We start from the raw sequence: 27,289 nt of genomic DNA, 5'->3' as shown, positions 1-27,289 counted from the left end.
TTTCATTTGATGACTCCTACCTGCAAATGGTCAAAACAGAGAAAAGAAGCACAGTCAGGCAAAGTGAAAATCTACTGGCAAAAGAGGAAAAAACAATCAGGGAAAAGATAAAAATCTTCGTGGTCCATAGCACGCCGAAACGATAGGAAAAAAAAAATACTACACAGCTAAAACAGTCACACGGTCTCAGACGCAGGGGGTCTATCTGACTGCTTCCAGGGACATCAAACATTTTATTTTCAGTATTTTATATAATTATTGACTGAATTTAAAATTTTGTCTAATCTACTCATTGATAGGTATAATCTTTCGTTAAACGTTTAACACAGTGAGTCCAGTATTAAAGTTAGAAACTGGTACATGTCTCGCGGTCACAGCGCGCAAATTACCCAGACTATATTCACTAAAGTAAGTGAAAATGCGTGCACCTAGCGATTACCGACAAACTTTAAACATAATTTCGGACTTGTTAGAAACTTCTTTCCTCTGACAACCCCCACAAAACAATGAGAGGAAAAAAGTTATTGCTTACTTCACTTTTGCCGTTCATGCAGTAAAACTTCAGAAGTTATAACGTTTTAATTTATTCCGTCTTTACTGCTAATGCTACTCGCACTATATTTGCAGACAGTATCCACATGTGCCACTGAATATACCTGCGAAATTGCATCATTGTACGACAAATAGTTCAGGAGATATGACTTCGTAAACATTGAGGTGGGTGAGAAATTAGCGTTTTATGCATGGCAATTCGATTATTTAAACCATCAGGGTGGCAGGTTTACAGATGTAAGCTAATGTGATAAGCTTGGGCTATGTCGCAGCGTTGCTTAGTTTCACGAAATTGCTGACTTGAAGTTCGTTATTAATTACATACGAATGCCCACTATAAATAAACCCACAGGATTTTACCAGTTCGGTACGCTACAGAGATCAAATGACCATTTAGCGTTCTCCTTGCAGCTACCAACATATACTTCACACAGAACTGCGATACTCGGTATTTCAATACTTTGCAGATGATAACACTGGAAGACACAGACAAGTTTTAGTGGCCTGAATGTTGTTTGGAACACAGAACTACGTAAGTGAGCATGGTCCTGTTGGATTTATTTTGCAATACGCTTCCTTCACTTTCTCAACTAGACTACCCAGATAGATAAAAGTACACGTACCACATTACCAACTCATAATTCTCCCGCATGTGAATTCATTATAAGTGTAGGACTAAAATCCCTACCTCAGCAACCACCCGTAAAAATATCATTGTGTCTCAGAAATAATGGTAGATTACGGAATATCGCCGTGAATGAAGATTTTATTTGCCTTCATATTTCTCCGAGAATTGATGATCATTCAAAAGTTCAATTTTAAATACCGCACAGATATACCACCAACATGTAGATCATGCGTTTCCGATTTCATTTGAAGATATCGCCCGAAGAAAGGAAATATAAAATTACCTGCTTGTTTTAAGGACGATCACCACTAGAGACGGGAGGTCGGTTTATTCAAAGGGCGCCAAAGGTAGAGACGTGAATGGCAGGCAGAAAACCCTTCTGTTCTCCCATCATTCAGAAACTCCCGATCTACCTGAGCCCATTATCATAATGACAGCCCTCGTACTGGACGTTAATGCATTCTGGCGCAGCCACCTATTCCACACAGGAGAAAAAAAGTATGATTAACTTCTGAATTAAAGACCAGATTAACGGCTACAGGTGTCGATCCCACCTAGGGTGTTTAAAAATTCTGTTCCACTTTTAACTGTGCGCCTCCTGCTTCACCAAAAAAAAAACCTGATAATTCCGCCAGATCTGTGAAACGACGTCTTTTATCAACGACGTGAAATCGTTCACAAAAGGCAGGCAAGATGTGAAATATTTAGACTATAGCCGACAAGGCTGTCATCGTTTTATAGCGCGGCGCTGTGCGAAATTAGCTCTTCTTAAGTGGCGCGAAAAGGCATAAGGTGTCTCTATCGTCGATCAGGTGAATTCTGTATTTGTTGATTTTTCGAAATTTTGGAACACGCTGTAGCACCATAGAAAGAATCAACAAGCGCCTACGGAAGTACGATATTATGTGCAGGATGAGATGCGCTACAAGACTGAAAAGTTATTTTCGTAGAGACATTAAACTCGATGACATCACTAACCGCTCTGCGTCGTTTAAGCTCTCAGGGATGTAACTGTAAACCACATCCTGAGCCGCAAAGTCTGTCTTGTAGCGTCTGCCACAGGAGTTGGGTGGCCACTTGCACGAGGCCTTTCCGCTTGTCAAAGGAATGCGTGACGAAATGTGCTGCTCTTCTTTGGACTTTCTGTATTTTCTCTATCAATCCTGCCTGGTGCAGGTCTCAGTCTGACGAGCAATACTCAACTATTGGCTGAATTAGGGTCTTGTTTGCGCTTATCAAACGAACCCACGACGAAACGTGCTGCTCTTCTTTGGACCTTCTCTTTCCTCTATCAACTCTACTCTTACAATCAAAATACGAAATTCAATACGCAAAGAGAAGAAAACTTACTCCGTCCACTGTTCTCTGCTTCTGTCTGAAAGCGATAAGCGGCTGATTCTCCTACTGATTGTAATTTTTTGAAAATCTGCTCGAAATCATGTTATAATCGGGGATAATACCAATATTTGGGCATTACGATTAGTCAGTGCTAAGGGGTGAAAAATTAGTTTGAAAAACTATGTTTTCCATGCTAATTCTTCCATTTTCAAAAGCTGCAAGCAGATAAAGACGTATTATGTAGACACAGGCAATAGATCAGCTGCTTTCTATTTTTAGTGTAAACCATGAATGCAAATCGAGCATTATACTTCATTTATAGCGCTCTTCGTAAAACGCTTCCAGACTAAGGGTGGTGCCCTTCTGTAATACACGTAATGTCCGACTACAACTGCGAGAAATTTCAATACTTGTCAGGTGGGGTACATGTGGTACATGTGTACCAGTAGGCCACGCCACATGGCAACAGGCACATTATTGTTTCAACAAAGCTGTACCAATTTTATGCCATGTGTTTCGTGCATTACTCGCTTATCCCATTTTCTATAATAACTCAGTATTTCAAAGCAACGGAAATTTTAGAAATAAAAAGTACTCGTTTTTTTTAAAATATGATTATTTAAAAACGAAAAATTTGAACATTGCTGCTATGGCTAATTGATACACTGGTCAGCCAGAACATTATGACTGACCTACTGTCGATACAAACCCACCCAGGCTATAGCAGCCTCACCTGGCGATGAATGACTGCCAGTCAGAAGCACGCACGGTGCATACAGTATCGGAGAGCGTGCTCTCCGTGTGTGGAACTCGCGATCTATCTGAGTGTGACCGATGGCAGATTGTGATGGCACGGCACGAGCATTTCGGAAACTGCACGACGGATGTTCGAGGAGTGCTGTGGTGAGTGTCACGTGGGGAAACCAAGGTAAAACCACGTCCACCCCTCATTACAGATGTCACACGTCATAGGTCGGGGAGACTGGTAAAACAGGACAGGAGGCGAACTGTGACGGAATTAACATCAGACTGTAATGCTGGGCAGTAGACACAGTGCCGGCCGGGGTGGCCGAGCGGTTCTAGGCGCTACAGTCTGGAACCGCGCGGCTGCTACGGTGGCAGGTTCGAATCCTGCCTCGTGCATGGATGTGTGTGATGTCGTTAGGTTAGTTAGGTTTAAGTAGTTATAAGTCCTAGGGGACTGATGACCTCAGCAGTTAAGTCCCATAGTGCCCAGAGCCGTTTGAACCATTTAGTACACACAGTACACAGAACACTCCTAACAATGGTCCTCCACAGGCGGCGACCCATACATGTGGCAGCTTAACACCACTCCACCGCCAACTACGACTGAAATGGACACGTGACTATCGACTGGACGTTGCCGCAGTGGCAGAGCTCCGCATGGCCTGATAGCCGATAGCCTCTTCAACATGCCGATCGGAGTGCGCGAATCCGTCGTCTTTCGGGGGAACAGCTGTTTGACACCTGTACTGCGGGACGGAGGCAAACTGGCGCCGGCTCCATTACGCTTTGGGGAACATTCACATGGGCGTCCATGGGTCCAATGGAGCTCTTGTAAGGCACCTGGACGGTCAGGGAGGTTTTTTTTTTTGTTTATTAATATCTCACTTGATTTGTATTAGTTATAAGTTTTTCTAATGCTGCACAAAAAAGATATCAAATGGATGTAAACAAATAGAGCCCGCCTCCACGTGGCGGGACACGGGCAACGGTGTGAGTGGGGACGGGAACCTGGGTGGTGTTACTTTCAGTCACACTGGACCCCGGACCCAGTCACAGCAGCAAGTGGCAACATACGAGTCGCAATAAGAAATTAGACGGTGGGTCATAAAAATAAGCAGCTAGTGAAAAAAAAAACTCCCTGACCGTCCAGGTGCCTTACAAGAGCTCCACTGGACCCATGGATGCCCACGTGAGTGTTCCCTAAAGCGTAATGGAGCTGGCGCCAGGGAGTATCGTACACTGATTGCAGACGACGTACACTCCTTCATGACGATTGTGTTTCCTGATGGCAGTGACATTTCTCAACAATATAATGCGCCATGTCACAAGGCCACGAGCGTGATGGAGTGGTTCGAGTAACACAATTACGAGTTCCAATTTATGCGCTTTCACCCCAACTCGCCAGATCTGACCCACATCGAACACATCTGGGATGTGGTTGAAAGTGGCCTCAGAGCTCATCGCCCCCCTCCGCTGCGTTTTCGGAGAATTAGCTGACTTGTGTGTGCAGATGTGGCGCCAACTGCTTCCAGCGACCTACCGAGAGGTCTCATTGCTTCCATGCCATAATGCATCGTCGCTGCTTTCCGTGCCGACGTTGAATATACTGGCTGTTAGATAGGTGGTCATAATGTTCTAGCTAATCTTCTTCTTCTTCTTGCGTTACGGCCTCTGTAGGACCACGGGTAGCCCCTTCGTGGACTGCATTTTCCTCTTCTTCTCCCAGAACCTCTTCATTCTTTCTCTTCTCTCCCGCTCTTCTTCTGGGATCTTCAGTTTCCGTTTCTCCTGTCGCCTCCACTGGTGACACTCTAATCTTTTCCTGTATTCTTCTCTGTCATTGATCAATGTTCTAGCTAATCAGTGTATTTAGCTTTTTTTACCGGGGTTTTAGCAAAAATGGAAAAAGCCAATTGTTGCAACCGAGACCAAACAAAACTGAAAAAAATCGGTTATTCAGAACTAAACTACCAGTATAGGTTCTAACTGGTAGGCCATCCCCATACCTGAGGTGAACACAACACACACGATACTAGCCTGCGCTGTTTGCGACCCTGCCCTTGGCGGAGGCGGCACCCTTGTCGGCGCCCTGCGCCACCCCGCCGACTGGTAGCCTCGTGCGAATTGCCAGCGCAGCCGCCTCTCCAGACAAGCGACCCGCCTAATCGCTCGCAAAGGCCTGTTTGACTCTCTCATTTCATTCCCGGCCGCCGGCGAGTAATGGGACACGGATAATGGGCCTGCGGCGGCGCCGTCGCGAGCTCAGCTGCGCCGAGATTCAATTACCGACCCTCGCCGCTTCGCCTCCCGCGCTTCCGGGAGCCGCTCTCGACCCGATTACTCGCTATGACGGCCTGACACCGCACCGAAACACTCTTTTTCGCTGCCATGTGGTCTTTCCACTCTAACGCTTCCGCTGGAAAACAAACCGTGGATGTTATCTTAGCGCCTATGCATTTACGTGCTGGTCGTACGTTCATCAGCCAGACCATTATGACCACCCACTTAACAGCCGGTATGTTCACCTTTGGCACGGATAACAGCGGCGACTTGTCGTGGCATGGAGGCAGTAAGGCGTTGGTTGTTCGCTGGAGGGAGGGAGCTGGCACCACATCTACACCCACAAATCACCTAACTCCCGCAAATTCGGGGAGGGGGCCGATGAGCTCTGGCACCACGTGGAATCACATCCCAGATGTGTTCGATGGGGTTCACATCTGGCTAGTTGGGGGACAGCACACCAGCTGGAACTCGCCACTGTATTCCTCGAAACACTCTATCACACTCCTTCCCTTGTGACATGGCGATGAGCTGAAACGTCCCACATGCGTCAGGAAGCATCAATGTCATGAGTGGGTGTACGTGGTCTACAAACGGTGTCGATACTCCTTGGCCGTCAAGATACCACGCACAAGCTCCACTGGAACCATGCAAGACTACGGGAATATTCCCCAGAGCATAATGGAAACTGCGCCATTTTGTCTCTGCCCGCAGTGAAGGAATTAAGGAGCTGTTCCCCTGGAAGGTGACAGATTCGCGCCCTCACGTGTGCATGTCGAAGAAGGTATCACGATTCATCAGACTCTGCCACTGCGCCAACGTTCAGTGTCAATGGTTACGTGCGCACTTGAGTCGTAGTCGCCGATGTCGTGTTGTTAACATTGGCACACGCATAGATCGTCAGCACGGAGGTCCATGTTTAGTGTTCTGTGCACTGCGTGTTCAGACAGACATGTACTCTGCCCAGCATTAAAGTCTGATATTAGTTCCATCACAGTTCGCCGCCTGTCCTGTTTTATCATCTGCACAGCCAATGACTTCCGACATCTTTAATGAGGGACAGCCATCCAACGCTACGACGTCTGGACGTGGTTTCACCTTGGTTTCGCCACGTGACACTCATCACAGCACTCCTCGAACACCCGTCAAGTCGTGTAGTTTTCGAAATGCTCGTGCCGAGCCTCCGGGCTATCACAATCTGCCCTCGGCCAAACTTAGATAGATCGCGCGTTCCCCATTCTGCACACGGAGAGCACGCTCTCCGATATTAAGTGCACCGCACGTGCGTCTGACCAGCAGTCATTCCTCGCCAGGTGAGGCTGCTATCGCCTGGGTGGGTTTGCATCAGTCATAATGTTCTGGCTGACCAGTGTATCAGTGCACTCCGTGACATTCCACATTCCTGAGGTACCGCCGAATACACCTTGCAGGAGAGGCCAACAATCATTGTTTCACGTCTGTCACTTTTGCTTCCGATAATGGTCGCCGTCCCCGCCGTGAAGATCCAACACCGTTTCACTGATCTCCATCTTCTTCACTAACTGTTGTACGCAACATGTAGACGGTGTATGCTGGTCACCAAACCGTTCAACAGACATTCGCTGACATGTCTTAGTGGACCAGTAATCCAATATTGTTTCACAAGAAACGCGCTCATCGACAGAATAGCGATACATTACTATTAAACACTGAACACTGAGCTGCAGCCAGAGTGAGGCGCGGAAACTGTTGCGTCAAACGATGCTGCTGAGTGTAGTGTTGCCACGTCAAACGTCGCAAATTACACGGTGCAATTTCAGCGGATTTTTTTCACGTTTGTGGGGCCTGTTTCGAGTGGGACGCCCTGTATGACAATACTCTGTTATCGAAAATACTATGTGGAAGATCAGTTTGGGACCTAACGTGTAAACCTAAGAGTCCATTAAATGCAAATAGTCCATTAGTCCAGAACAAATACTTACGATGGGTTTTGAAAGAATAGTAGACGTATATCACCGGTCTTGCACAGACATGCTGAACATGGCTATACAGAAATTTTCAGCGACTCTATACAAGACGATCTGGCAGATCCTTGGGACCGTCAAACAACTGCAGTAAATCAGAACAACAAATCCACACCCATGGCGTAGATACAGAGTTCTAAAGGTGTAAGCTCAGATGACGTAAAACGCATTTTGCAACAAGACCGGTCGGAAGTTGCCTTATGAGCCTCCACTGTAGCTCCTCCGCTCCTCATCCAAAGTGTGATGAATAAAAGAGCAACCAAACACTCACCTTACACGCAACCAAGAAAGGAAGGCCGTCTGAAGGCGATGAGACGTCAACAACACATGAGGGGGAAAAAAAGAAAAAAAGGGCTGTGCGCTTCACAACATAGGGGACGCAGCCTACATCCAAGCATGGCGAGCTGCCTACGTCTCAGGCGCAACAAGGTCTAGCTTCCACAGAAGCAAGGCCTTTGTTATTCTTTCGCCCTTCCTCACACAAGTAGTTCCCTAGTGGACATCCATCTCCCAAAAAGGAGATATAGTTCCACACAGCGGACAGTAAGTCAACAATATCGTCAGACAACGCCAGGACAGCGTCCCAGCACGTGTCTCATTACTCATCTACAGTGGCCACCAAGAAGAGCCATACTGGACATTATACAAGTGATCAAACTCATCATTTACTGGATTCAGCACTATACCGCTGTTAGGGAGAGATTAGTGCGAGTGAACATTTAACTCTTTTGCCACACACAATCTTCATACTACAGTATTGAGGAACTTCTATTAATAAATTATTGTAAATTGTTGCAATCTGTGTTGCCATCGCTGCGGTCGCAGGTTCGAATCCTGTCTCTGGCGTGGATGTGTGTGATGTCCTTAGGTTAGTTAGGTTTAAGTAGTTCTAAGTTCTAGGGGACTGATGACCTCAGAAGTTAAGTCTCATAGTGCTCAGAGCCATTTGAACCATTTTTGTGTTGCCATCTATTTTTGCAGTAGCTTTTGCCTAATACTATCTGGTCCTTTGACGGAACTGTATTGTCGCTCCGTGCAAGCAAGCTAACTCATAACAGCAACTACGTCCAGTGCCACTGGGTTCTCTTCCTATCACATTTATATGTTTCACACCAAGTGCATTTCGTCCTTACAACACAATACTTCATAGTGTGGTTCATGCAGCAAGTACTTACAATAACATAGCGTACAGCACCTTAACAAGACGACTGAATTAGCAGTCGAAATACTGAAAGCACAAAAATGGAACCAACCCTACAGCATACCACTAATCAGCGTCGTAGAAAAAACATTAGAGATCATATCTTCTACCTTGTTTATGTTAATATTACGTTTTGTTAATCGTAGAGGGAGACCAAGAGATGAATACACTAAGCAGATTCAGAAGGATGTAGGTTGCAGTAGGTACTGGGAGATGAAGAAGCTTGCACAGGATAGAGTAGCATGGAGAGCTGCATCAAACCAGTCTCAGGACTCAAGACCACAACAACAACAACCTTGTTTAGAATTCGGTACGCAAACAAAGATGTCCATTGGAAATACAGTTATTAGTCACATTAATGTGATCACCTATAAAAAGCATAAATAGCCACCTTTCGCAGCAGGAAGAGTGGCAATGAGGGATGCGGACGCATGCTGACTACAGTAGCGTGGCTAGCTGAGCTGAGTTTGGTGGCCAGAGGGCTACGGTAAATCCATTCTGGTGGTCTCAGAACCAAGCACGTATACTACGAGCTGTGTGCTTTGTCCTTCTGGTACATGCCATCCTGCCGACGGAAAACAAACAGCATATAGAGGTGCACGTAGTCTCCAAGGATGTATGAATACCTGTGTTGATCCATTGTGTCTCCCAGAATGACGAAATCACCCAGACAGTACCACGAAAACGTTCCCCAGACCATAACGCTCCATCCTCCGGCCTGGATCCTTTGCCTTTGGACGTTTCACGCCGTACACGCTTACGACCATCTGTCTGGTGGAGCACAGAACGTGAGTCAACTGAGAAGACTGCCTATAGCAACTCAGTGGACGTCCAGTTGCGTTATTGGCGTACAAATACCAGCTTCAGCAGCGGGTGTGCACTAACCAGACGCCTGTACGCATTAACGTTCGCTCAACGGTCGTTAAGGAGACACCTGTTGGTTCATCTGCGTGGTCAGTTGCTCAACGGTTGCACATCTATAGCCCGTGCACATCTCCGCAGCCGTCCGTGTCATTTACGGCCTGTGTTAGACCCCAGTTGCCTCGTCAACGACTTGGGGTAGCGCTGTTTTGCCATGCACGCGTTACTTTTCCCACGGCTGCTGGCGAACAGTTTACAAACTTGGCCGTTTCGGGAATGCTTCTACCTTTGGCGCTAAGTCCAATTATCGTGCCCTTTTCGACGTTAGATAAATCGGTCAGCCACTCGCTGACGTGCTTCATATTCCTTCCACTACTAGTTTGCCTCAAGAAGAATATAATAATTCCAATCCCAAAGAAAGCAGGTGTTGACAGATGTGGAAATTACCGAACTATCAGTTTAATAAGTCACAGCTGCAAAATATTAACACGAATTCTTTACAGACGAATGGAAAAACTGATAGAAGCCGACCTCGGGGATGATCAGTTTGGATTCCGTAGAAATATTGGAACACGTGAGGCAGTACTGACCTTACGACTTATCTTAGAAGAAAGATTAAGGAAAGGCAAACCTACGTTTCTAGCATTTGTAGACTTAGAGAAAGCTTTTGACAATGTTGACTGGAATACTCTCTTCCAAATTCTAAAGGTGGCAGGGGTAAAATACAGGGAGCGAAAGGCTATTTACAATTTGTACAGAAACCAGATGGCAGTTATAAGAGTCGAGGGGTATGAAAGGGAAGCAGTGGTTGGGAAGGGAGTGAGGCAGGGTTGTAGCCTATCCCCGATGTTATTCAATCTGTATATTGAGCAAGCGGTAAAGGAAACAAAAGAAAAATTCTGAGTAGGAATTAATATCCATGGAGAATAAATAAAAACTTTGAGGTTCGCCGATGACATTGTAATTCTGTCAGAGGCAACAAAGGACTTGGAAGAGCAATTGAACGGTATGGACATTGTCTCGAAAGGAGGATATAAGATGGACATCAACAAAAGCAAAACGCGGATAGTGGAATGTAGTCGAATTAAGTCGGGTGATGCTGAGAGAATTAAATTAGGAAATGAGACACTTAAAGTAGTAAAGGAGATTTGCTATTTGGAGAGCAAAAAACTGATGATGGTCGAAGTAGAGAGGATATAAAATGTAGACTGACAATGGCAAGGAAAGCGTTTTTGAAGAAGAAAAATTTGTTAACATCGAGTATAGATTTAAAGGTCAGGAAGTTCAAATGGTTCAAATGGCTCTGAGCACTATGGGACTCAACTACTGAGGTCATTAGTCCCCTAGAACTTAGAACGAGTTAAACCTAACTAACCTAAGGACATCACAAACATCCATGCCCGAGGCAGGATTCGAACCTGCGACCGTAGCGGTCTTGCGGTTCCAGACTGCAGCGAAAGATCAGGAAGTCGTTTCTGAAAGTATTTGTATGGAGTGTAGCCATGTATGGAAGAGAAACATGGGTGACAAATAGTTTGGACAAGAAGAGAATAGAAGCTTTCGAAATGTGGTGCTACAGAAGTGGTGCCTCACAAGCAGCTTGTAATCAAGCTGCGGGCCTATGGGGTATCGACTCACTTGTGCGACTGGATTCGTGATTTCCTGTCAGGAAGGTCGCAGTTCGTAGTAACAGATGGCAAATCATCGAGTAAAACTGAAGTGATATCAGGTGTTCCCCAGGGAAGCGTCCTGGGACCTCTGCTGTTCCTGATCTATACAAATGATCTGGGTGACAATCTGAGCAGTTCTCTTAGGTTGTTCGCAGATGATGCTGTAATTTACTGTCTAGTAAGGTCATCCAAAGACCAGTATCAGTTGCAAAGCGATTTAGAAAAGATTGCTGTATGGTGTGGCAGGTGGCAGTTGACGCTAAATAACGAAAAGTGTCAGGTGATCCACATGAGTTCCAAAAGAAATCCGCTGGAATTCGATTACTCGATAAATAGTACAATTCTCAAGGCTGTCAATTAAACTAAGTACTAGGGTGTTAAAATTACGACTTCAGTTGGAAAGACCACATATATAATATTGTGGGGAAGGCGAGGCAAAGGTTGCGTTTCATTGGCAGGACGCTTAGAAGGTGCAACAAGTCCACTAAAGAGACAGCTTACACTACACTCGTTCGTCCTCTGTTAGAATATTGTTGCGCGGTGTGGGATCCTTACCAGGTGGGATTGACGGAGGATATCGAAAGGGTGCAAAAAAGGGCAGCTGGTTTTGTATTAACACGTAATAGGGGAGAGAGTGTGGCAGATATGTGGGATGGAAGCCATTAAAGCAAAGACGTTTTTCGTCGCGGCGAGATCTGTTTACGAAATTTCATTCACCAACTTTCTCTTCCGAATGCGAAAATATTTTGTTGAGCCCAACCTACATAGGTAGGAATGATCATCAATATAAAATAAGAGAAATCAGAGCTCGAACAGAAAGTTTTAGGTGTTCGTTTTTCCCGCGCGCTGTTCCGGAGTGGAATGGTAGAGAGATAGTATGATTGTGGTTCGATGAACCCTCTGCCAAGCACTTAAATGTGAATAGCAGAGTAATCATGTAGATGTAGATGGGTAGATCACATAACTAATGAGGAGATATTGAATAGAATTGGGGAGAATAGGAGTTTGTGGCACAACTTGTCAAGAAGAAGTTAGGACATGTTCTGAGGCTTCAAGGGATCACAAATTTAGCATTGGAGGGCAGCGTGGAGGGTAAAAATCGTAGAGGGAGACCAAGAGATGAATACACTAAGCAGATTCAGAAGGATGTAGGTTGCAGTAGGTATTGGGAGATGAAGAAGCTTGCACAGGATAGGGTAGGAGTGAAGACCACAACAACAACACAACTAGTTTGCTACCGGCCGTCTGTGTGTGGTTATTGTAGGCTGACTCAAAGCATAGGCGATGGTCACATTAACGTGTAGTTGGCGTCGGAGGCCTGTAATAGCAACTGGCTACGCCTGTCACGCAACTGCCGGGCGAGCGGTCCCGTTGCTCTGTCTTGCTGCGCTCCTCGGCTGCCGACCGGGCTCAGTGAACGACCCCGCGAAAGCCGGCGCCGAGTAATTGCAGCGGGTGACGGGCGCCGCCGTGGGCAGCTGCCGTGTGAGCGGCGCCTGCCAGTCCGACACCGGTGGGTCCGCGGCAGCCAGGTACGTAGCTGACCAGCGCGAGCCGCGCAGACACGAGAAAAAAGGCGACGCCGACGCGGCGCGGTAAAAAGACGAGACCGGCCCAGCCGGGGGACCGGATAGCAGCGGCCGGCTTGCCGCGAGCGCCGCTTTGTACCGGACAATACGCTGGCTGGCTGTGCCACCTGCAGGCGCCTGGCCCTTTCTCCACAACACCAATACGCGAGCGCCAACTTACAAGTGGCGAAATCTATGACTCTGTGGAAGGAACGCCGATGTTATTTGACACGGCGCAGGTGGAGAATGAGGGAAGGAAGTACGTCTGGCCAGTTGAACACGTTTGCACCGTGTGTAGCTTTCGATCGCTGATTTTCTGCTTACGAGGGCACTACACTGCACTCAATTTGTGTAATTTTTTGTATTTCTGGTACGTAGCGTTCAGAGCTCGAGTGCACCTCTACCGCAGCAGTTCGATTCATTTCTCAAAAATTGTCGAGAAAATCGACTTTGAAGTTTTCGGACCACGTTTAATGTGCTAAAATGGCGTGGTTTTACCAGTGTTGAGGGAGGGTGGTAGAGAGCTTGCTCACTGAGTTGGAGGCTTCGGTTACAGTTCAGTCAGAATGAATTTTTTTTTAACAACGGTGCGTGTTCTGAGTACAAAAAGATAGGCGAAAATTTAATTTATAGCTTCTTAACCACTCAGTCTTAATTACAATCTCTTATAGAAGATCGACAATTAATAACTTTTGTTTGCAATGAAAACTCAATTTTTCTGTGCAGAGCCGGCTGGAGTGGCCGAGCGGCTCTAGGCGCTACATCTGGAACCGCGCGACCGCTACGGCTGCAGGTTCAAATCCTGCCTCGTGCATGGATGTGTGTGATGTCCTTAGGTTAGGTTAGGTTTAAGCAGTTCTAAGTTATAGGGGACTGATGACCCATAGTGCTCAGAGCCATTTGTGCAGTATACAGTACTAAGTAAAAACACGTACGTTTTCTCCGTATAAATGACAGCTGTATTAATTGGCACGTATTTGATGAATTTTAACCTTAAATGACGTAGGTATTCGAACTGAATACAAACGAAAAAATGATCGAAGTGAGACTCAATTTAGAAATTGCCAGTCTCGTACGTTGGAATCGAACCTAGGCCCTCCACACAGCGTACAAGTGCTCTACCACACAGCCATATTGCTTGTAGAAAAAAAAAATCTACCATATTTTAATATTTCAAGGATGGTCGGGATTTCTGAGTTTCGTCGAACTGCTTTGAGAGGGGTATATTTGAGTTCTGAACTTCACGTACCATAAATATAAAAAATTACAAAAATCCGATTGGCGGGCAGTCCTCTTGTTACCGTATGTTGTACAAGCAACGCCAGGCACTAGCCGTGTGATGCTCAAATACACTTATGGACCAAAAATGACCACTGCCCATCGCGAGGCTAAATGCCACATACGGGCTTTCCTCGACACGTGTCATGCTAAGGAAAGTATGTAATTGTATCAGATACGGCTGAGGAATCATTCTAATGGCGATACGGACCGCAAATGAGGAAATCCACTGATATGCGCGACTTTCTCAAACGGCAGATGACTACTACCAGGTGCCCGGTAAAGAACGTTTCGAAAACGGCAAAACTGGTAATCTGTTTGCGTGCTACTGTCGTTAGCGTCCGCAGGAAGTGGCTGAAAGACGGTGAAACCACGAGTAGGCAACAAAGGTGCTGGACGTCTACGTCTTATCATAGAACGTGGAGGTTAGAGGCTTGCCTGCTCTGTAAAGTGGGAACAATGCTGGAACAATGCTGATGGAAGGTACAAGTGTTTCGGAGCACTCGTTCAGCGTACATATTGTTGGACGTGGAGCTACGTAGCAGAAGACCCTTTCGAACAAACGACGTCGTCAATTACGATTGCAGTGGGCACAAAAGCATTGCGACCGGACCGTGGATAAATGAAAACGCGTCGCTGTTCGGATGAATGGCGACCCTTCTTACACCAGCTCGATGGTTGTGTCCGGATACGCCGCTGACCGCTCGAAACTCATACCATAGACGCAGTGCAGTGAGGGCGGTGTTGTGCTATGGGGGACGTTCCGTACGGTAGGCTACGTGAACATTGTTGTGGACCGCCTACGTCACTTCATGCTTGATGTATTCCCTGAAGACGATGGCGTCTTCAAAAATGGTTCAAATGGCTCTGAGCACTATGGGACTCAACTGCTGTGGTCATAAGTCCCCTAGAACTTAGAACTACTTAAACCTAACTAACCTAAGGACAGCACACAACACCCAGCCATCACGAGGCAGAGAAAATCCCTGACCCCGCCGGGGATCGAACCCGGGAACCCGGGCGTGGGAAGCAAGAACGCTACCGCACGACCACGAGATGCGGGCGATGGCGTCTTCCATCAGGATAAACGACTTTGCCACGGGATCAGAATCGTGCTGCACCGACATGAAGAGCATATAGTGAGCTCACGTTGATTCCTTGGTCACCAAATTCACGTGATCACAACTCGATGGAACACACCTGGGACGCTATGGGACGCCCGGCGCCGCATCGCGTACCATCGACCTGTAATTCAAGGGAATTGCATGACATGTGTGTAGACACATGGTATAATATACCTTCAGAAATCTTTCAAGAGCCTCCTCCCATGCACGCAACGTAGAATCGCTTCCGTATTGCGCTCTAGATGTGGACCATCACGCAACTAAAAGTAGTCGTAATGTTTTGACTCATTACGGAATTTCCTCGATGTCGAGAGTTCAGTTTTTTTCGAAAATACGCGGGGTGTAGACTAATCATCAAGGACTGTATGCCTCTACCAATTTCCTCATGGTCGGCAAATGCAACTGCAAAAAAATGTATTTCGTCTCCAGGACTCGGACTGGCCACCTTCGGATCGGGAACGACCATTCAGTTGTTAATTATTTATGTTCCAATCCTTCCACATTAGCGACATTTGACCGTATTAACGGAGAATCTGCTTCACTGCTGTTGTGAATGGCAATTAATCGTCCCCTCATTCGGCAGTTCCAGCCCTCTTACAATCTCAAGTCGGACAGCAAGTTCTTTAGTTGTTTACGAGAATTTTTTCCTGGGCTCTCAGACCACAGTCAGCATAAAAGTTCCACTCATGGCCGCTTGGTTTGATACCGAGATGGAATTTTTCCTGTCATGTTTAGTTGCGCACAGTTTTTCTTTATTTTAATTAATATTATTTATGTTATCTGATATACGTTAATTCGCATGTATGTAAATGATCTACATGTGTAAAAATATTTCCGTTCCATTATGGAAGGGTGGTACAGCAACCGGTTTTAAATTATTTCACAATAAAAACAGACTTGGCTGCAAAGTTATTTAGTGTCAATAACGTGTTTTATCCTTTTAGGACATCATTAGATTGTCTATAAAACAAGAGACCATTGTATTAGAAACAAGTATGAGAAGAGGCATGGTCGTGTCTTTTAAGACTACGCAGGTAAAATAAACTGAACGCAGTAGATACTTACTTAAAGGTAGCTGGATATGTAACCTATCCGTTCCGTCATAAAGCCATATAAAATAGAAAACGGACGCAAAAGTAACTGGGTGTGTAAGCCAATCGTCATAAAACGTATAAAATGGAAACTGGACCTACTTAAAAGAAAATAAAACCCCCAGTGCATCATCTAGAAGGTACAAGAATTTCCTCGACTACCACATATTATGTTAAGCACACCACATTACTCCGCCGTATGACATCTAACAGCGGCTAGATCATATGGACGTTTACGTCTCTGCTGGCAGACCTAAAAACTCTGCTAGATGCGACCACATGCAAGCCAGGAAAACTAAAAATGATTGGTGGTTCAACAAGAAATCAGAAGAGACGCTAATTCCAGTGACTGATAAGGGTAATATATCGGTCCTCTTTTATAGGAAAGATTACGTCGCTACAACACTGCAGGTTTTTGAGGAAAACAGCATGCAGCAAACAGATTGATTCCTCTGAAATAAACGCGAAGGAGCTCAAAACTTGTATAGACGGTTGTCCCAGCATTTTTTATCCTGACCTTATACCAAACATGAAAGTGATCGATCCCGAGACACCTGCCCTTCGTACCCTAATTAAGATTCAAAATCCTGGCTTCCCGATACGTCCGATAATGAATGGTACATGGAATGCAGGTGAACCAGCCTCTAGAAATAGACTACAGTTATTACGAGAAATTTTTCTATGAAGTAAAGTTTTGCGATCTCTAATAGAAAAGAGTTGGTTCAAATTCTAGACTACAAAACTTTCCCACCTGATAGTAGTATGTCCTGCTTGGACGTTAAAAATTTGTACACAAGCGTACCTCTGTACGAAAGTCCTGGTAATATAAGGAAATTTCCTCATCATCAGCATCTGAGCACAGACGAGACAGCAGCAGTAATCACCTTACTTAGGCTACTTACGTCCTACAATTGCTTACCTTTCAACGATCTGTATTACGAGGGCAGTTCAATAAGTAATGCAACACATTTTTTTTCTGAAACAGGGGTTGTTTTATTCAGCATTGAAATACACCAGGTTATTCCCCAATCTTTTAGCTACACAACACTATTTTTCAACGTAATCTCCATTCAATGCTACGGCCTTATGCCACCTTGAAATGAGGGCCTGTATGCCTGCACGATACCATTCCACTGGTCGATGTCGGAGCCAACGTCGTACTGCATCAATAACTTCTTCATCATCCGCGTAGTGCCTCCCACGGATTGCGTCCTTCATTGGGCCAAACATATGGAAATCCGACGGTGCGAGATCGGGGCTGTAGGGTGCATGAGGAAGAACAGTCCACTGGAGTTTTGTGAGCTCCTCTCGGGTGCAAAGACTTGTGTGAGGTCTTGCGTTGTCATGAAGAAGGAGAAGTTCGTTCAGATTTTTGTGCCTACGAACACGCTGAAGTCGTTTCTTCAATTTCTGAAGAGTAGCACAATACACTTCAGAGTTGATCGTTTGACCATGGGGAAGGACATCGAACAGAATAACCCCTTCAGCGTCCCAGAAGACTGTAACCATGACTTTACCGGCTGAGGGTATGGCTTTAAACTTTTTCTTGGTAGGGGAGTGGGTGTGGCGCCACTCCATTGATTGCCGTTTTGTTTCAGGTTCGAAGTGATGAACCCATGTTTCATCGCCTGTAACAATCTATGACAAGAAATTGTCACCCTCAGCCACATGGCGAGCAAGCAATTCCGCACAGATGGTTCTCCTTTGCTCTTTATGGTGTACGGTTAGACAACGAGGGACCCAGCGGGAACAAACCTTTGAATATCCCAACTGGTGAACAATTGTGACAGCACTACCAATAGAGATGTCAAGTTGAGCACTGAGTTGTTTGATGGTGATCCGTCGATCATCTCGAACGAGTGTGTTCGCACGCTCCGCCATTGCAGGAGTCACAGCTGTGCACGGCCGGCCCGCACGCGGGAGATCAGACAGTCTTGCTTGACCTTGCGGCGATGATGACACACGCTGTGCCCAACGACTCACCGTGCTTTTGTCCACTGACAGATCACCGTAGACGTTCTGCAAGCGCCTATGAATATCTGAGATGCCCTGGTTTTCCGCCAAAAGAAACTCGATCACTGCCCGTTGTTTGCAACGCACATCCGTTACAGACGCCATTTTAACAGCTCCGTACAGCGCTGCTACCTGTCGGAAGTCAATGAAACTATACGAGACGAAGCGGAAATGTTTGAAAATATTCCACAAGAAATTTTCGGTTTTTTCAACCAAAATTGGCCGAGAAAAAAAATGTGTTGCATTACTTATTGAACTGCCCTCGTACATAAAAATGTTGGTCCGGGCATGGGCCATGTGTGTCTCGCCGATATTTTTGTCGATCATCGAGAGTGTAAATATGTCACATTATGTACAGTAATACGAACGCGATTAGTGAACTTCACAACCAGTTTTGAGATCGAAACCATATTAAAGGGATCTTAAAATTTTGCTGTTGCGGAAAACTATCTACGACACTTTCACGGGAATAAAATATTTCGAATCGCCCCAGTTCCGATCAAAGCCCTCATTCGTTGTTAGGTAACAACCGGAACTGGAAAACGCGTCCCATTCATTTCCCGTTGAGAACCCCCTGTCCCACTATCAGTTCACGTGGTACTGTCTGACAGGAACCGCGACGTTATAACGGGCTGTATCTAAAACAACCAGCTCTGCCTCTTCGAGTGGAGAAGGGAAAGTATATCGTCCGCAGCTCGTGGTCGTGCGGTAGCGTTCTCGCTTCCCGCACCCGGGTTCCCGGGTTCGATTCCCGGCGGAGTCAGGGATTTTCTCTGCCTCGTGATGACTGGGTGTTGTGTGATGTCCTTAGGTTAGTTAGGTTTAAGTAGTTCTAAGTTCTAGGGGACTGACGACCATAGATGTTAAGTCCCATAGTGCTCAAAGCCAATGGAAAGTGTTGATATTTTTAAAAAATGGAGCATTTGTCTCGCATAACTCCGAGAAATAAAGTTAAAAATGTGTATTTATGACGAACTGCAGGTTCTTCTACACTGGAACAGATTGTTAAGTAACTCTATCACAGTTTCAGTTCGTAATCTTAGTGCCATATTACGCTAACAAGTGCTTGTTATACGTTTTTGCAGCAAAATGAAACCACAACAAACAAAAAATGTAACAAAATATCATTGTATTCTTCAATCTCTCAAAACGCGTCCTGGAATGAAATAAAAAGTGTGGCCGACACATATCATTGTGTTGTTTTTACTTTTATCAGCTACTATTACGTTAAAAAGTAAAATATTTTTGAACCAGTAATAAACGAATAAACGGGATGTGATATTCGAATTATAATTTGCAGAAACTACCATATTTCGTAAAGCCAACACATGTGCAATGCTGCATATTTCCATGAATTTTATATGTCATTTGTGAATGCACTTTTGTCATCACAGTAAAGGTAAGTAGCGAAAAAAACGAGGTAACCTAGAGAAAACATACTCGTGCGTTACTGAAACACTAATCTTTGAAGGATAGTGATCCCACTGTGAGTGGAGCATTCTTAAAGGAAAGCACTAAATGACGTAAACCGTTGGAGGTTGGGGAGGGAAGCAACTCAGGCCAGTATAATAAGTCGGCTGCCCACAGAACTTTAAAACCTAAGAACTCCGTCGAACGTGTGACGGCGCCATTGAGCCTCGCAGTCTAAAAGCAGGATTTTGAATTGTTTACTTCAGCACGGTAAATACCGGAGTGAAAACTGGTGTTTCAACGTAACTCGGTCTTTTCGCAGCCTGGTGCCGGGCGATCTACCTGCTGCGTGGCGTCAGGGCAGTATTTGGGACAGCTGCGGCTGCAGCCGCGTTAATAAACAACGCGCGCACGGCAAGTGCGGAGGGACGGGAACCCCGTTCCCGAAAAACGAAAAAGTACTCTCTTTTAAAGGGATCCTGCGCGTCCGTGGGCTGTATAATTAATGCCAATTAACGCAGTCCGTAAAAAATGGAAAAGCGGGCTGACCTCTTCAGCGGGAGGCAGGCGGCTCGTAATGGACGCCACCGCGACCTTGCGGGCGGGGCGCCACCCCCCCCCCCCCCCCACATCTACCCCTTTCCCCGTTCTTCCTCTTCGTCATCGACAGGGAATTGGGCGAGTTTGTACGCGCTACCACGTGCTGTGGGCGGCGAACGGCGAGCTGCCTGACAAAAAAAGAGTGAAGCACGCGGAAGGGGAGAAGACCAAATGGAACTCCACGGGTTGTGAGAAAAAGTGATGTTATTTACGTGATTATAGTATCGAGTCAAATTGACGACGAACTTGGCAGTACCAGCCTACTTATCGGTATGACGTTGCACCCCGTCTGGCGTGGAAGCACCCACTGATTCGATTGGGAAGGGTGCTGTTGCGTCCTCTCCTGAAGCGAAGTGTCCCACAACCTGTTCTTCATATAAAGGGCATGCATGTCAGTTCGCGTGATATGAAAATGAAAATAAAAAAAAAAATATTCCGAAATATATATTTGCTTATAAATAAGTAGAGCAAAGTCTCTCTCTCTCTCTTCAAATGGTTCAAATGGCTCTGAGCAGTATGAGACTTAACTGCTGAGGGTATCAGTCCCCTAGAACTACTTAAACCTAACTAACCTAAGGACATCACACACAGCCATGCCCGAGGCAGGATTCGAACCGTAGCGGTCACGCGGTTCCAGACTGTAGCGCTTAGAACCGCTCGTCCACACCGGCCGTCTCTCTCTCTCTCTCTCTCTCTCTCTCTCTCTCTCTCTCTCTCTAGTCGAGACACCTGTATTGCATAAGGGCCACAGTTGGAGCAATGAGTTATTGATTTGCTCAATTTGTGAACTTTATGTAGATTAAATCATCCAGATTTTCTGAAATTATACGCCTGCCGGAGTGGCTGAGCGGTTCTAGGCGCTACAGTCTGGAATCGCGTGACCGCTATGGTCGCAGGTTCAATCCTGCCTCGGGCATGGCTGTGTGTGATGTTCTTAGGTTTAAGTAGTTCTAAGCTCTAGGGGACTGATGAGCAAAGAAATTAAGTCCCATAGTGCTCAGAGCCATTTTTTTCTGAAATTATCATCATTTGTTTGTTTTGTACGTGTACATCACATTTGCCGATTTTCGTTCCATTCGGATAAGTCCTTCGCGGTGCATCGTAATTTGGTGTCGGACATGTCCGAAAGAACAGACACGACATATTCATATAATTTGAAAGGCCTAACTGGGCAATGGATCCATCTTCTTCAGTGCGAATGCACAAATACGTTCGACCTCCTGTGGGAATCTCGAAAGAGCTAATATGAAGGAAATGGACGGGAGCTGTGGACAAATGGTGCTCGCTGGGAGTGAGGATCGGCCGTCATGCGAGCCGAGGCAGTCCGTGCAGTTGCGATAACACGTGTCCCGGACGGCGCAGTGGTTACCGCACCTGCCTAGTAAGCATGAGATCACGTGTTCGAATCCAGGCCCGGTGCACATTTTCACTGGTCGCCGCCGATTCCGCGTAATGTCCCAATGCAGCTGATAGCAGTGACCCCTATCCTTTCCTTTCTTCCCCTCTCCACCTTCGTTTACATATAATATATAATAGTTGCAGATTCTGCGTGGTATCTGTTCTTTCGGACATCTCTGACACCACACTTTCATATAATAATTAATAAGGTAATGTTCAGTATAGTTGCCTTCCAAACAGTTGATCTGGATTCGATTACCGGCCACAGCAGTCGGCAGTAAGAGTATTTCAAAACTTTGCATACTGTGTCGAAGTTGTAATTTGGGGGAATCATCACTATCTATATGGATTTTAGTGAGCGCACATATGTAACTTTTTCATGTGGACGTCAATTTCTGGCGGAAACGTTGCTTGGGAGAGAGAAATCGGATGAATTTTTTACGTTTCATACTAACTATGCTATTTCGCAGGTCCGTCAAGTGTTTTAGTTAGGGGAACCTCACAAGCCTCGGTATATGTTGTCACTTTGTTATCATCATTTCGATTATTTATTGGGAACTGACTTCAACCCACAACCAGTTTACAGTCTTCGTTAGTTCATGCTTACCTTTGAGATAACGTGTTACCCTAAGTGAAGAGAACCGAATTGATTACACCGCAGCACTTGTGCTCACGAGTAAGGGTCCACTCTGTTCACCACAATGCCACCTTTCCTGGGCCGATCTGAAAATGAGGAACCCTAAAATACTAACACTACCAAAAAGTAAATTTTCCCCAGAATATTCGGTTTTGACTTCCTGCGCATATCGTGTACTGGCTCAGAGGTATGCATTACAAGGTTTCATTTAGTTGGGGTTTCTTTTCGAGTTTTTCAATTTGACAAATATTTATCAGTTGTGAGAATTTAGCCACTGAAACTGCGAATGTCAGTGTGTTTCTGCTACATGCTGAGCTGAGAGACGCCTCCTCGGCTGCTGTCCTACCCCGCTCCAGAGCTGACGTCAAATAGGAGGCGGAGCTGAACTCCACTCAGATGGAGCGCGTTCCATAATGCAGCAACGGAATGGTAAATGACTCCCCGAGTCTCTTCTCTTTAAAAGTCTGCGCTCTTTAGCTTAGCTTCAACAATAAATATATAATGAGCTTAACAACTCCCTGTAGAAATATCGCGTACAAAGGGAGCAAAGTTCCTTTCCTTAGGGCTGGGATTAATATTTCAAGAGCGACGTAAGAAGCCATTTTCGTTCTAATTTTTACGAAACCTTCCCCCGAAACTCGCATTTACAGGCATACAGCGGTATAATAAGCGCTACTTGGTCCCAGCGCTTCCATTAACGCTCGTAAATCTTAAAACAATTTTCTCCCAACTTAATTCGTCTATCCGAATTTTCAAGTAAGAAGTACGCATTTCATTTTCTCTCTGAAAGTTTGTGCTTGTGGTCTGCACTACGATCAACCTACGACTATGAAGCAGTGTGAGGCTGATGGCATAAGCTGTGTAAGTTACAGATCACATCAATAAAACATTATAGGTAGACATCACAATCACTTCTATCTGAAGACTGACAAACAGCCAGTGAACGGGTAAAAATACAATGAAAAATAATAAGCGTGCATTTCACACGGATTCTCCACTAAAATGAAAAACAGGAGGTCCTCTTTAAAAATCTTTACTAAGCTGTGTATACAACATGAAGAATATTATACCAGCTGTAGAAGAACGTTACCCTGTATTTAATTCTGTCCTTACACTTCGTTAGTATAATTAAAAACTAAGATGTTTTAGATTGTACGTTTGCACAGTACTGGCCAAGGTTTCATAGGACATTTTCGAAATACGACAGGACTCAGCGTGTTTCTTTTTTCCCTCGTTAATGCTTCGTAAAGTGAAATGACACCATTTCAGTTTTGAAATTGACGGTACACGTTTACTGAAGAACAATTCGATATAATTAAATAGTAGCCGTTGCAGCATTATCTTTCAATCAAGAGTAATTTCTCTGTTTATGATTTTTACGTAATTTGCAAAAATAACATTTCATAAGAGATGCCTGTCATCATACTTTTTCACTTTTGAATCAGTAAGCTATAGTAAACAGAAATGGGTCATAAAGACGTTAATTAAAGTTGTTCTTTTTATATATTTTTTTCATTAAACGTAAAAATGAAATGTATGTAATTATTTGAAATGTTCAAAGTTTATTTGAAACGCCAAAAACTATTATTTATCTCTTCTCGTTTACTCTGCTGAATGACATAAGTAAATTCACTGACAGAAGCATATTTAAAGCAGTATATTCACAATTTAGAGTGTAAGCAAAGATTTCAACAGCATTCATTCCAGAAAGCTGCATAGCGATATCAAAAACTAAAGTGGAAAACTCACTGTGTTGTAACATTTAAATAGAAGAATCAGAAAACACATACGTGTACTTTAACTAAATTTTATTTTAATATTTGTTAAATATTCCAAACGTATATGTTTCTGTCACGTAGACGAGCTTATATGAATTCATACAAAGCGCGCGAAAACGTTGTTTGTTTCTTTCTTTGTTTTCATGCGGTTCACTAGTATAGCTCTTGGTGTGCAGATGTTTCGAAAACGCCATTTGTTTCTGGCAAATTCTTTGTAAACAGTTCTTTTGCAATTCAAGCTGTTTTGAGAACGGGTTACGGATAAAAAAGTGGTAATAAATTGTGAGATTAAGAACAACATTGTTTCAGTCGGTCAATTAAAAGGACTCGGATGTGAATATTAGTACTTCTGAAGACAAACTCATCGCCTAGACGGTTTCTGCCAATGAAAGATAAGTAATTCAAAGAGGTGAGTGTGACACACTTACTGTCAACAATCTTTCTGTTATGCAACGTTAGTGTTAATCACTACGACTGCATGGAAAAGTTTAACAGTTAACTGGCTAATGATCAAGTAAGTGTGGTACAAGCATTGTGACCTTTCACGTCCAGTGTGGGAACCGTTACAGGCACGACACAAGGGCTAGGCGCTAAGTAGAGTCACACGTTCATAAAGACTACAGAATTAAATCAGACTGCATCTTACCAGTACTGTCTTCACGGAATATGTGCAAACTGTTAATGTGAGTTCACCGGAAAGAATGTGAATTTCACACCTGCCCGAGCACCAGTTCGCCGCATATCACATTTTACCAGTGTGCCCAGCCTACGACGTCCGACATCTGTAATGAGGGGTGGCCGCCCCACCACGCGTGATAACCTTGGTTTTGCCTCATGCTGAAGACACTGACGTCACTACTGGAACACCCAACAAGTCGTGCAGTTTGCCTTCCTCGCCGAATTGCATCCGTCATCTGGCCTGGAGGCAACGTGGGACAGCATCAACCTGATGTGCCCGGCATGAGAGGTCGCCAGCACGGACTAGGCCACCAGCGGGGCGGCGCTCCTTTGAAGTATTGGAGGTGGCGTTGCGCAACCGCGGGCGCAGCCCTGCCCGGCCCTACCCAGCTGAGGGGCGCTCGTTACGTGGAGAGTTACGAGTGGCGCGGCTGGGTCTCTAATGGGCAGCGGCGCGCACGGCAGAGCAGGCACCGGCCAGCCAGCCAGGCACCCCGCTGCATCTTTACTGCCCGGGGCCCCGGCCAGCCGAGGTCACGACTCTCGCGTCTACACGGCCACGGACCGCTGACTTGCGAGTAGCGACCGGCCACTTCCCAATGCACAGGCCTACTGTACGAGCTGCAACCGGTTCACCAACAAACAAGTGGGCCGGTACCTTTTTAATTACAAGGGGCGATCAATAACTTTCCGTTTGAGGGCGTTGCTGCTGCATATATACAATACATCGCATCTCCGGTGTCGGTATATAAGCACCACATGCGTCGGAAAGCACCAACATTCTCGTGGCTGACGCGGCGACGAACACCGGTAGATATCCGTCGGACAATGAAGAATATGAATGTGTCGTCGAAAGCCACCGTTGTGGATGCGGGAGTTCCGTGCTTGACACGATTTGACACAAGACGCCAGTCGACCTGGGAGGCCAGCCTCTTCTGTTACGGACAACAACAAGCGGCAAGCTGATGATGCCTGTAGTCGAGCCATGTCGCCACAAGCTAATCACGCTTTGGGGCTGCTAAAACCGCCCTTGAAGGTTCGACGATTCCAGCAGGACTCGGTGTTTTACCATATGGATATCTTCAGGCTGGTGCATCGGTGAGATGATCGCCTCAGTGCTCACGGTGATTTTGCCTGATTTGCATACCGATTCTGGACTGTACGTCTTGCGAACGGAATCTTTTTCATAGCCCCTTATGTACAGTTTAGGCGCAGGTGACACAAATAGTACCGTTACGGTTCTGACTTACTAAAAGTCGTTATGTGCAGTTGGTCTGTTTAAAACCAAAAGAGAAAAGGGAGAATTACAATAATAGGAAACTATATTAGACATCAAACTATCACAACGTAGCTACTCGTCGACTGAACGGATTCCCACAATGCAAATATAGGTACGAACTCATTGTTGACCGGCAACGGCCTTGCCGCAGTGGATACACCGGTTCCCGTCAGGTCACCGAAGTTAAGCGCTGTTGGGCGTGGCCGGCACTTCGATGGGTGATCATCCGGACCGCCATGCGCTGTTGCCATTTTTCGGGGTGCTCTCAGCCTTGTGATGCCTATTGAGGAGCTATTCGACCGAATAGTAGCGGCTCTGGTCACAGAAAACCATCATAGCGACCGGGAGAGCGGTGTGCTGGCCACGCGCCCCTGCTATTCGCATCCTCAACTGATGATGACACGGCGTTCGGATGGTCCCGATGGGCCACTTGTGGCCTGAAGACGGAGCGCTTTTTCTCATTGTTGGGACTGAAGTCTACAGTTGATTTCGTAGTAGTACCAGAGTGCTATTAAATCACAAGTAAGATATAAATTTAAAAATATAAACAATATGAATTTGATTCTTAGGGAAAGTTGCCTAAAGTGCTCACTAGTAAATAGGAATTACGTAAGTATTGATAAGGCAGACTTGCACTGGAAACAGGAAAACTGCACGCAGCGAAATTTGCAGCCATTGACAAATCTGTAAAATTTAGGCCCAGCTTTTCTGGGAATAGCTTCCTCACTGAGCCACGGCCCACCTGCACCTAGAGTGTTCGCGTCCACCGCAATGAGGAGCTGTGTCGCCATTTCGGCACCGCCAAGAAAATGACTAAACAATGGGAACCTGCTGCAGAGAAATGAGCGTCAGCAATGGCCCCCTCACACAGTCATAATGCACTGGGCCTACTTTTGTAACTTTTGAATGCCAAAACACCGCGGGAACAGGCCACGAAGGCCCAAGTCACCGACCGGCCGCCGTGTCATCCTCACCCCACAGCCGCCACTGGATGCCAATACCGAGGGGCATGTGGTCAGCACGCCGCTCTCGCAGCCGTACGTCAATTTGCGAGACCGGAGCGGCTACTTCTCAATGAAGTAGCTTTCTCGGATTGCCTTACAAGGTCTGAGTGAACCCCGCTTGCCAACAGCGCTCGGCAGACCGGATGGTCAG

The 27,289-nt window shown here is 45.7% G+C and overlaps 1 protein-coding gene and 1 pseudogene across 1 annotated transcript in view; one reads left to right on the top strand and one right to left on the bottom strand.

Moving 5' to 3' along the window:
• Window positions 1–27,289, bottom strand: part of LOC126419728 (LIM/homeobox protein Lhx5) — a 484,677-nt gene that overhangs the window by 232,698 nt on the left and 224,690 nt on the right. The window lies entirely within an intron of this gene.
• On the top strand, window positions 26,267–26,384 carry LOC126420087 (5S ribosomal RNA; annotated as a pseudogene).

The sequence above is a fragment of the Schistocerca serialis genome, chromosome 9 (genome assembly GCF_023864345.2).
Source record: "Schistocerca serialis cubense isolate TAMUIC-IGC-003099 chromosome 9, iqSchSeri2.2, whole genome shotgun sequence".
Classification (NCBI taxonomy): domain Eukaryota; kingdom Metazoa; phylum Arthropoda; class Insecta; order Orthoptera; family Acrididae; genus Schistocerca; species Schistocerca serialis.
This window is presented reverse-complemented; position numbering and strand designations above follow the sequence as displayed.